At 35.2% G+C, this 12,500-nt stretch overlaps 1 long non-coding RNA gene across 1 annotated transcript in view; it reads right to left on the reverse strand.

The window, feature by feature from the left end:
* The window catches only part of LOC109374235 (uncharacterized), an 81,386-nt gene that overhangs the window by 35,698 nt on the left and 33,188 nt on the right, over positions 1-12,500 (reverse strand). The window contains exon 2 of the long non-coding RNA XR_002122364.1: positions 9,852-9,895. This is a non-coding gene — a long non-coding RNA (uncharacterized LOC109374235). The remainder of the gene's footprint in view (positions 1-9,851; positions 9,896-12,500) is intronic.

The raw sequence follows: 12,500 nt of genomic DNA on the forward strand, positions 1-12,500 counted from the left end.
TATATATATATATATATATATATATATATACACACAATGGAATACTATTTTGCCATAAGAAAGATGAAATAAAGCCATTAGTGACAACATTGATGGATCTGGAGATTATTATGCTGAGTGAAATAAGTCAGACAGAAAAAGTCGAGAACCATATGATTTCATTGGTATGTGGTATATGAAACTGAAAACAACAAAGGAACAAAACCAACAAATGAAAAAACAAAAAGTTGTAAACACAGACAAGTTTAGTGGTTACCAGAGGGTAAGGGGTGAGGGGGTGGTAGATGAGGGTAAAGGGGATCAAATATATGGTGATGGAAGGAGAACTGACTCCAGGTGGTGAACACACAATGTGATGTATAGATGATGCATTACAGAATTGTACACCTGAAACCTATGTAATTTTGCTAACAATTGTCACCCAAATAAATTTTAATCTAAAAAAAAGTGCTGGGAAAAATGGGCACAAAACCTAATGAAGATTTCTTCATCATGTCTAGAGATCATATTTAATACAGGGGTAAAAAGTCATGATATAAAATTAGATTTACCCAATTAGGCTAGTATTATTAGTTACCTGGTAATTTAAAATAACTACATGATATTTTTGTTGTTTAATAAAATAAATGCATTGACTATAGCATACTTTCCTAGCAGAAGCATTGTTACAATTTCACTAAATATAGAAAAAGCACCCAATCTGCTAACAAGGATTCACTGACATATGACAACAACCAAATATGCTGGGTAAATTACTGTAATAAACACATTACATGTGTAGTGTGAGAAACTGAATTTATGGCTTTGCATCTGATCTCAGCATCTGACTGAGAAATGCAGAAAGCTTACCAAGGAAGTTTGTTTTTAAGTGTTGCTTACACAGGACTGTAGGGTGAAAGTTTTTCTGGTTTACAAAGTAGGGTTGTGGGAAAGTATTTTTGGCCTAAAAGACAGAGAGTATAAAATTAAAACAAATGTATGAAACCACAGTGGGATTAAGTTGAGTAGATCAAACCAAACAGATGTTTACTTACTTACTTGTCAATTATAAACATGTAATAATGGACAATAAAATTGTGGTTCTGAGCTATGTAAGTTTTCATGTAAAATGTCAGATTTTGAGAAACTAGGAAGAATTTGGTGTCACTCAATCTGAAAAGGAGCACCTTTGATTTCTCAGGCTTTGATAAACTAATACAACTTATTTTAACAGAATATGATATCTAACTTGTCATATCACATATGCGTGATTAACTTTATCTTCCAAAGCACACTAAGATAAAAGTCAATGAACTATGTTTTCTGCACAATTATAAGAAACACTGGCATCATTAAGATGACATTGATTGTGAAATGAAGGACTTTTTCCACTCCCAACTGGTAGCAGTATTGAAACTACATTTTCCAAGATAAATTCTTTAGCATCAAGAGTTTTGACAGATCTGGCGGGAAAGAAAAAGGCATTTTTATTCTTGATAAAAAAGTACAACCACAAGTACTGATGTGGTTATAGCTTGAAAGCATATTCTTAAGCATTGATAATGACTCAATAGGAAAATGGTTGAGATTTAAGTTCTGATAATGCCACAGTACAAACAGAACAAGAAACGTAAATTATATGCACTTCAGTAAAGTAACCATGTACCTTTATTTTGCAACTCTTGACAGGTAAAGCCATGTGTGACCCTCAGTTGACATGTATAACTCCCACACCACTGACTAGATTATAGTTTACCCGTTGGAAATTGTACTTCTAGCCATGGTTAGCAACATTCGAGAACCTTATGAGAAGTGACATGACATAAAGATAAGACTTCCTTCTCTCATTAAGTCTTTTTTCCACAAATTATCACATTTTTTATTATCCTTGCCTCTGTACTATCCTTTACTCTAAGCTCTATATTCACTTTTTGCCCTGTATAATTTTCAGTCCATAGTCATCAAAGCCAAAGATTCAAAGAAACAAGAACACGACAGAAAGTAACCAGTGTCTTTCCCACAAAGGTTTTATAGCTGCAGAAATAAGAGCGTGCCACTGCCTCTTTGTCTAAGAAGCTTTGGAAAGGATTCTTGTGCTTTCACAATAAGTGTGATAAACATGATATAGTGGTCACTACTGGTTGTTTATATGAAAATACCTGTGAGTTGTTATCATTTGGTTTAAGCCTGATAGCCTTGCAGAGTTTGAGCACCTGAGAGTGTAACAAGCTGAGAGGCAGTCTCTGAACTCTCCTTCTATCTCCCTTTCTAGAGTCATATGAACCACCAGCAGAAGTGTGTTGATGAGATTTGAGAACACACCAGCAAGACAGCGCTTCTCCTAGGGCCGCCTGGGAGGAGGCAGGTAATGAACCTCACTCTTCTTGCCTCAGTGAGAGCGAGTAAGCAGCAGCTGGGAAGAGGGCTTGCCATTCTTGAAGCCAAGATCAGCCATGTGATTTAGCAGATCTCTGGGAAAATCCAGACAGCAGAAACCAGTGGGAAAAAAGGCAGCCTCTTTACTGCTCGTGATTCTGGAAGGACTAACCCTGCTCTGCAGGGTAATTTGAGGGTAGGTTACATTAACTTCAGGCCCACTGTTTGAGAAAGGGCTGTGATTCATACACAGAAAATCAGGAAACATCAGTCTTCTTCCCCATTCCTCAGCTGAAAGGTAAACCTCTCCAGTTTGTAAGCCACAAAACCAGAAATTTCTATAACTTCTTTCTAAAACTCAGCTGGTACTTTGTAGACTTGGATGAATGTTGATGGAACATATAAAGAAGAGAAGAAAGTAATGTATCACTGTAAACCACTAAGAGCAGATCAAGTGTTAATTTAGAATAGTTGGCAGCAACTGAAATGGATGTGGTGGAGAGTAAGAAAAAAAAAATGGCTAAGCAAAAGGACCAGCAGTCGGGGCACGGAATGAATGTATTCTGGAGCACTTATTACGTAATATAAAAAGTCAATAGGGGAACTGGAAATTAGGAGGATCTCTGCTCAGAACAGATCTATTGATCTTAAAGATCAAATAGAAAATGAAATTTTACAACACAGAGCAAGAATAAAAAAAGAAGTAGTGGAAATCTTGAGGGAAAAGATAAAAGATAAAAAGATAGATAGCTGGAGATATGAAATGTAAAAAATAGGAGTGTCAAAAGGAGAAAAAAGCAAAAAAAAAGGTAAAAAAACTAATAATTAGACAATAGAAGAAAAATTTCCTGAGCTGAAGAGTTTGATTTTGCATAAGGAAAAGATTCACCAACTTCCAGGCAGGATTAATAAAAATGTATAAATTTCATATTAAAAAGAGAAAACCTCACCAAGTTGAAGACTGGAAATTGTGTAAGGGTAGGGGTAAGGAAGGGGTTATATGCAATATGAGAATCAGATTATCACTAGACTTTTCATCTTAAACGTTGAGAGTCCATGAAATAATAGCCAAAGACTACTGAGTGAAATGTTATAATTCCATAATTGTATATATAGTCCAGTCACAAACTAACAGAATTAATACTGTAATTTATTATACTGGGTAGATACAAAATCAATATAAAATTAGTAGGTTCTTTAGAATAGCTATAATAGTCAAAATGGAAAATAACCCATTTATAATTATGATGAAACTAAAATAATATTGGAGCAAACTATTTAAGAAAGAAGTCAGGCTTGTTAAAAGAGAACGACAAGATGCATTGAAGGGCATAAAACAGACCCTGAATTTTTTTTTTAAAATCATGTTGTGTTCCTCGATGGGAAGACTTAATATCAGGAAAAATATCCAATTTTGTTTGCGCTTTACCATTCATTTATTCAAGAAATATTATTTTTTACTTCTCTGTGTATTGAGAATGCAGTAATATAAAGGTGGGATACCGACAACAAAATAAGCAAACAAAATGTATGTTAAACAGTGGCAAAATACTATGGAGAAAAATACAGCAGGGAAAACAAATAGAAACTATTTTAGAGATAGCACTTTCTCATAGGATGGTTGAAAAAGGCTCCAATGAGATGGTGAATTTGAATGCGACCTGAAGGAGATAAGAGAGCAAGCAAGTTTCTGGGTAAAGACACTGCCAAGCCGAGGGGGAAAGTACAATGCCTAAGTTGACAGTGTGTGAGAATAAGTAAAGTGGAGTGAGCAAAGGGAAGAACAGATGAGTTCCATGAGGAAGAACCAGAGCACAGAATTCATTGTATTTTGTTTTCACTCTGAATAGGATGGGAAGTCATGGGAGGGCTGTAAGCAGATGAGTGACATGATGTGAGTAGCTTTTTACCAGGATATCTTTCTTTGCCCCGTGGACCGTACTAAAGGGTGGAAGGGTGAAGTGGGAAGAGCAGTGCTGAGGCTATTACAGCTGTTCAGGGGAGAAATTAAGGTGACATGGGCCAGGTCGCAGCCACAGAACTTGTGAGAAGTGGTTGTACCCTGGACATATTTGAAAGCTAAATCCTTGGTACTAGATCTTTGGTATGAGAAAACAAAAGTAAAGTTAAGAATAACATCATGGTTTTTAAGTTCACACAGGTTTACCATTAACTGGGAAGAGCAAGACTGCAACAGAAGCTTGATATTAGACATAGGTGAGAAACCTATTTCAAAATTTTAAATGGAAATACAGATGTTTATACATCAGTTTGGAGTTTAGCAGAAAAGGTCTAATCATATTAATATATATTCTAATTCAAATGGGAAATATTTTAGAACACTAATACACTGATTTTAAATAATTTTAGAGTTAAATAGAAAGAAAAAATCTGGAAAAAACATAAGAATAAAATAAGAAATAGTAAAACTTATTATAAATTTATCTAACATAAAGAATATGGTATTGTCAAGGGAATAAAAGTATGTCTATATAAAGAACATCCAGAAATAAAATTTGTATATATGATAAAATAATACATTACAAAGATAACATTGTCTTTCAGTAAAAAATGGATTATTCAGTAAAGGTTTTTGGCATGCCAAAGACAATTCTTCATATCATAAACAAAATATAATTATAGCTATAATTATATTTCATATATAAATGTAAACTTTACAACAATCAACACATACACTTAATATGTGCTTGTATCAAGCTTAGAGAAGTTTCCCATTCCAAATCTGATGCACTAACTTGATTACCAACTGGAAACTAAGGTTTAGAAAAATTAAGACTTGCCCAAATTCACATAGCTATTAAGTTGTGAACAACGATTTAAAATCTGTCATGTTCCAAAGCAAAACCTTTTATCTCCATGCTAAATGGTGTGTCTGGTATTTCTTAAATTAGCTGTGTTTATTTATAAGGTACAATTTGATGATTGTAAAGAAGAGAAAAATGACTCAGAGAAGATAAACAAGCTACCATATTTATGTAGTGAGAAGACACAAGATGAGGCTCTGCTCAAATATTTGACTCCTGGTTTTGCATTAAGACCATACTGCCATGTGGTGATGTGCCCTGAGCTGTGTTAGACCACCATGGGGGTGCTCTGTGGGGTTCAAAGGAAAGAATGGCAAAATCTACTGGATAGACCAGGGAATTTCTCAGGAAAGACTGTCAAGCAAGTGCCACTTAAATGTTGACATGCTCAGCAGGCAAGGTGGGAGTGTCCCAGTCTCTTGATCCAGCTCCAGTTTCTATGATTTTTACCACTGACCTCTCCTGAGGCCTGAGATTTCTTGAAATGTTTGGCTTACTACTAGCCCATACTTTTTCAAATCAACCCTGATGCTACCCACACATAGACTTCCGCTTTCCACACATGAAGGCCCCTACTTCATGGGTTGTGAAAGGAATTAAGTTTCTTCCTTAGTGTCTTAACAGCAGCGCGATAATGGGAGATCACTGCCCCTAAGCATCTCATTTATGACCATCACGGCAAAGATTCCTGTAAAAACCTAATTTCTGTCTCTGGGGATTGATTTCCCTCCTTCAGGCAAAACATTCTTATGCAATTCACCAAAGAACATTTCAAACATTTCATAGCCTCTGTTTGAAAAAAAAAACAAAAACATAATCCTTCCTAGTACAGATAATATAGTAACACAATAAGCTCATCTGGGAACAGTCCATGGTTGCATAACATTTAATAACTTCCCAAATGGGTGGCTTTCTCCTCAGAAGACTAGAATTATGGATTTTTCCTATTATCATTTTGTACTTTTTTTATTTCTTTTTGAAAGGACCCCCCCATTGAGTTAATTATACATCTATCACCTCACCTACTGACTTTGTGTGTGTGTGTGTGCATGTGTGTGTGTGTGTGCGAGAACATTTAAGTTTTACTCTCTTAGCAATTTTCAATTATACAGTATGTATTATCAACTATAGTCACTAGGTTATACGTTAGATCCCCATTTGGTACTTTTTAACGCATACTATGAAAATGTGTTCAAGAAACCTAAATTTAATGCAAGCATGGACATATAAGACTGAATGTAAAATTGTATTATGATCAGGAAGATTCATACTCTGCAATCAAGCAGACCATGAACACATTACAGACGCAAGTTGATTCAACTTCCACACCTACCTTAGTCCTTGGGTATAATCATTAGGAGGATTATTACTTCCCCAAAGCCCACATACTTAATTCTCTTGACCATAGGAATTTTACAAACTCCCAATACAATACATCTCCCTCTATTGTCATTGAATCACAAGACCACAATGTAAATAGAAGGGAAAAAACAGACTTTCCTAAATAAGATCTTTAAAACACTAGCTCCAGAAATACAAAATAGAAAAATGTGTTCCCCGACAAAAACAAACCACGCATAAACTCAAAGCTGCAGTAATAAAAATTGACAAAAACTATAAAGGTTTGCACCATAAAACATCCATGTTTCATGTTTCATATTTCTTCGAGATAACCTGCAACCTTCACTGGTAATATACCTATAAAAACCAGAAGTGAGTTATTTGAATTTATTTTACTAGATACAGCTTAAAAAAATCATTGCCAAAGGAATTCTGGTATTTCCTACAAGTAATTCTGCAAGTAACAGAAATGGGAGAACCTCAGTTGCAAGCTCTAGTGAGGTAGGGAAACCAACTTCTCATAACATCTTTGACAAATCATTCTGCTGAAATTAAACTCTTTCATCTGTTATTTTGTACATTTACTTAGAATAAAGGAGCAAACTCTTTGTGAGCCCTACCCAAGTCCCCTTTCCTTGCTGGAGCTCTCAATTCCTGCTGAGTGTTGGGAAAATGATTTATACACACAGCCTTCTCTGAAGCCTTACCTTGGCCAACAGAGCCAATTCCTCCCTTTCAACTCCTTCTGGGAGGCTACTTCCTTACTCCCAGGGATGCTGATAACGCCTGATTACATAGGGATATACAAGCTACTTCCAGTCACAAAGCACAATACCTCTACAATGCAGTTTACACTCCAGAAAATTTCTTTGATCGGGTTAATGACAGAATTTACTTATGACCACATTCTTGTTAGCTCTTTCTTTCTCCTCATTTTTCTTCCCCCACTCGCCCACAAGTTTTTATCAAAGAGTACTGCTCCAATAAATCTGGGAGTCCAAATCTCTGCTTTAGGCAGGCTCAGACTCTAGAAAACTGAACCTAAGATACAAATTATGTTTTTCCTCAGACTTACATTATTAGCATGCATGTTTACCTTATCTTGGGTTTAAACTTCCTAAAGAAAGAGAGAGTAGCTGGTTCATTTTGAGAAAATAATGTTTTTACCTGATCTTCTAATCACCATTTTTCAACAAGCATAGCATTCCACCTTTCCTTTTCTATTTAGTTTTAAATGCAAGGATGGCCTGGGTCACAGATAACTTCCATGTGTGTCATATCTACATGCCTAACAATGACCATGCTTATGTTTGACTACTTATAGCATCCCTTTATCTATCTTTTTTTTCTTGTCAATTTTCATCTCCCCTTATCAGCCCCCTACATTAAAAATTAGTAAAAATAACCTGTAATTGGACAAATCTATGGTTAGTATATACGTATTTCCCCATGTATAATTTCAAAAAATTTAGGGTCTAAAAACTGGGTGCGTCTTATACAGTGGTTATATGAGTGCAAAAACAAGTGTGAAAAAAGCGGGAAAAGCAAGTAAAAAAAATGTACAACCACTGTATAAGACACACCCAGATTTTAGACTCTAAATTTTTCAAAAAAGGGTGTGTAATATACATGGGCAATACGGTATGTGAATATGTATGTAAAAGCATTCATCTCTTGTCACTACTTAGAAAATAAATATATATCAATCTTGACCTTGATACTTTTATAATTAAAAGAAAGAAAAGGGAGCTGTGTTTATCTTTTTGAATCTAAATGTTTGTAACATCTATAAAGTACTGTACATGGGCTGTCATAAGCTCTGACTTGTAGAGTGTTCCATAATAGAATAATTTTATATAGGCGCAAAAGGACAAAATGGCCATAGAAACATGGTTTATTATATTGCCTCAATAATATTATTTACTAAACAACTGATTTTACGGGTTGTTTTAGTCATTTGAATGAGTCATTACATGCTGTTTCAAGTTGCATTATGATCAACCTGAAAGGAGTGGTTGCCTCTTCTACTGAGTACCTCTTAGTATGCTTTTATTTCCGGCACTTAGGCAAATTACTGACATTCAGCAAATGTGCATTTAATGTAAATTCATTGTGTAATAGCTAAGTTTGTCTAATTCTAAATGATATCCAGTGATTATGTATACAAAGAAAAATTTGTTCTCATCTCATCCAGCAATGTAGAAAAAAAGATCATATTTTGTTTCCAACAAATCAATATTGAAGGTGTTCATCTTCTCCCCTTCAGAAGTAAAGTAGTAAAAGAAGGAAGAGTAAAAGAAGACAAGAGCAAAGGATTTTAACAGCAAGCATATTCAATATAATGGTTTTAAAAATTTTTTTAGATTTTTGATTGAAGCTGGATATTTTCAGAAGTGATCTAAAATGTCATGTGACTCCCACATAGAAAAAGAGTATAAAAAAATACACCAGTTGGTAATTACAATTAATTGTATGATTATATCTTTTTCACTACCAAAATATATTTTAATTTTATATGTTTTTAAATTTTCATCCCAACTTTTCAAAAGTTTGCTAAACTTTGTATTGAACCATGACTATGCACTTTTGGGGTTTTGTTTCTTTTTCATTCTTCTAAGGTTATAGACATCATCAGTTAAGAAACACACACACACACACACACACACACACACACACTAATACCACCCTCTTATGGACTACTCCCTCTACTGACCAGCAGCATAAAAAATATATCAAAATAAATTCAAAGCACCAGTACAACAACCCCACGAAAATGGATAAAAATGCCCCAGGAACTTATATTTTCTAGAAAAGAAAAAAGTCTACAAATCTTTTTCATCTCATTTTCACAGCTACTTAAATTATTTTATTTACCTGTTAATATCCTAAACTGCATATTATACATCTATTCAGAATGCAAATCACCAGTTTCACTGATTATATATACTTATTACATACTCTGGTGAGAAAATGAGTGAATTATTAATAAATGCCTTAACAAAGAAAAAATAATAGTAATTTTAATAAAGTTAATATTACAGGTTATCTTTACAAACACTGCTAAGCTAGAATATAATCATAGAGTGTTGCATGATTGTTGCAAGCATGTGTACTGAGCTTTAGACATTTAAAATCTCTTAACAATATAATTTTTAAAATCCAATTTCTAGTTTCACATGTAAGGAGCCTGGAAGTTACTACTACAACATAACAGAAAAAAAAGCTGAAAAATCAACAGCTTTTTTGGATCCGAAAGAGAAGGGAGGACACAGGGCAAACTACTGCCCCCAGGGTTGCAGAAGCAGATGCATACAGGAAATCACAGCTTACCTGAGTAGAGACTGGGAAATGGAAGCCACCACGGGAACCAGTGCCTGGGAAGTAAAAATCTGAACTGTAATTGACAAATTGCTGGAGGCTCAGTGTGAACAATTCTGAGAGTTAAAAACTCCAGAGAGACCCCCACAACATCATGAGATGTATCTCCAACAGCTCCACCATATTCCCACAGTAAATACTGGAGAAAAATCCGCTGTAGCTTCTGGCAGGGGTAAAGGGAAAGGAACCATTTTGAAATACCCCAGAGTACCCTGTGCTTAACAAGGTCTGTCGTCAGGGGAAACTAGTTAACCAGAACCTAGCCTGCTGGGTATTATCAGAACCTAACCTGGGGAAGTGCAATATCCATCTCCAGCTGCCTCTAGCAATCCTGTTCAATCTGAATGGGGAGAAGAAAAAACTGAAAAGACTTGTGAAGTTCACAGCCCAGAGGCACAGGCTCACTAAAAGACTGGGACCTAATCATAGGACTGTAGAATCCTCCTCCCACCACGATAGCTCTCCATGATATTACTAAAGGCCTATTTACAGCAGTTTCTTTTATTCAGTACATCATGTCTGGCTGTCAAGAAAAAATGACAAGGCATACCAAAAGGCAAGAAAAACAAAACAAAACAAAAACACACACACAAAAAAAAAATTTGAAGAGGCAGAATAATCACAGACAGAATTTAAAACAACTATGGATATATAAAATAAGGAGGCTAATGGGTAAAATGGACAGCATGAAAGAAGAGATGGGTGATGTAACCAGTGAGATGGAAATCCTAAGAATGAACCAAAAAGAGATAATAAAGAAAGAGAGAGAGAGAGAAAAAAAAAAAAGAATGCCTTTGATGGGCTTATTAGTAGACTGGACACAGCTGAGGCAAAAAAAATCTCTGTGCTAGAGGATATATTCAATAGAATCCTCAAAAATCAAAAGTAAAGAAAACAATGACAGAAAAAAAAAAAAGAACAGAATATCCAAGGACTGTGGGACAACTACAAAAGTATAATTGGAATACCAGAAAGAGAAGAGAGAAAAGACCAGAAGAAATATTTGCAACAGTAATGACTGAGAATTTTCCCAAATTAATGTCAGACAGAAAATCTCAGACCATGAAAGCTTAGAGAACACCAAGTAGGATAAATACAAAAAGAAAAGGAAAAAAAGAAAAAAGAAAAAAATCAAGCCTAGGCATATAATTTCAAACTACAGAAAATCAGAAGTAAAGTGAAAAGTGGGCAAATGGAAACAAAACACTTTACCTGTAGAGGAACAAAGATATGAATTATATCTGACTTCTCCTCAGAAACCATGCCAGCAAGAAGAGAATGGAAGAAGAGAAACATTAAAAGAAAACAAAACAACAACAAAAAAACACCAACTTAGACTGTTGCATCCTATAAAATTATTCTTCAAAGCTAAAGACTCTCAGACAAGCAAAAATTAAGGGAATTTGTTGCCAATGAACTAGACTTGCAAGAAATGTTAAAAGAAGTTCTTTTGAGAGAAGGAAAACAATATAGGTCAGAATATTGGGTCTGAAGATTCTTGGCTCTTCATATTACAGCAATGAAGAGCACTACAGATGGATTAAGTGAAGGTAAAATAAAAACGTTTACTTTTTTTTCTTAACTGATCTAACATAAAAATGAGTCAACAACCTAAATATAAGAGCTGAAGCTATAAAGCTCTTAGAAGAAAACACGTAATTAATTTTCACGACTTTAGATTTGGCAATGGATTTGACACCTAAAGCACAAGTAACAAAAGAAAAAATAGATAAATTAGACTTTATCAAAATTAAAAACTTTTATGCATCAAAGGACTCTAGTGAAACTGTACCAATGACTTTCAGGTGCCAATTTGTATGCCTCATTGTTTTTAATGATCAGTAGCGTTTGCCATAATTAGTACCTCCCTCTTTGTTCCTTAGGCATCCAGGTCACTACACTCTCCTGGTATTTCTCCTATTTCTCTGGCCTTTCTTCTCTGTTTGTTTGTTCTGTTTTTCCCAATCTCTAAATGTTACAATTCCTGAGGCTCAGTTTGGGATCCTCTTCTTTTCTCCATACTCACTCCTTTATCACTTTCATCAAATCTCATTGCTTTGAACACCACCTGTATGACTCATGATACCTGAATCTATATATGTTCATTTGTAGTAGCTAATCTCTAAAAATGGCCTTCTATGAGCTGCATCTACAGGTATTCTCATTCTCATACACCCCCCTTCCCTTGAATCTAAGCTGACCCTGTGACTTACTCCTGACCAGCAAAATAGAGAAGTGAGGCTAAGTGATTTCCAATGTGAGGTTAAAGAAGCCTTGCAACTTGCATTTGGGCATTTGGAATGGTTGTTTCTTGGATCTCCTTCTTGGAACCTAGTCATCATGCAGGCCAAAGTCAGGAGGAAAGATTACAGGAGAGAGATCCTCAGTTTCATTTTCCCTCCACAGGTTAATGTGCTTTTCCCCTCTTGCCCTTTAAGATCCAGCTCTAAATCCTTTCACACCCAGCTCTATCCATTTTTACCCTGAGGTAGCATAGCTTCTGTGGATAGTCCTGGCTGAGCTTCTAGCTAACTGATAGCAGCAACAGCACATCATATGAATGGGTTCTTCACATGCCAATTCAGACCTTCAGATGACTAA

Source organism: Hipposideros armiger, unplaced genomic scaffold (assembly GCF_001890085.2).
Source record: "Hipposideros armiger isolate ML-2016 unplaced genomic scaffold, ASM189008v1 scaffold_803, whole genome shotgun sequence".
NCBI classification, from domain to species: Eukaryota; Metazoa; Chordata; class Mammalia; order Chiroptera; family Hipposideridae; genus Hipposideros; species Hipposideros armiger.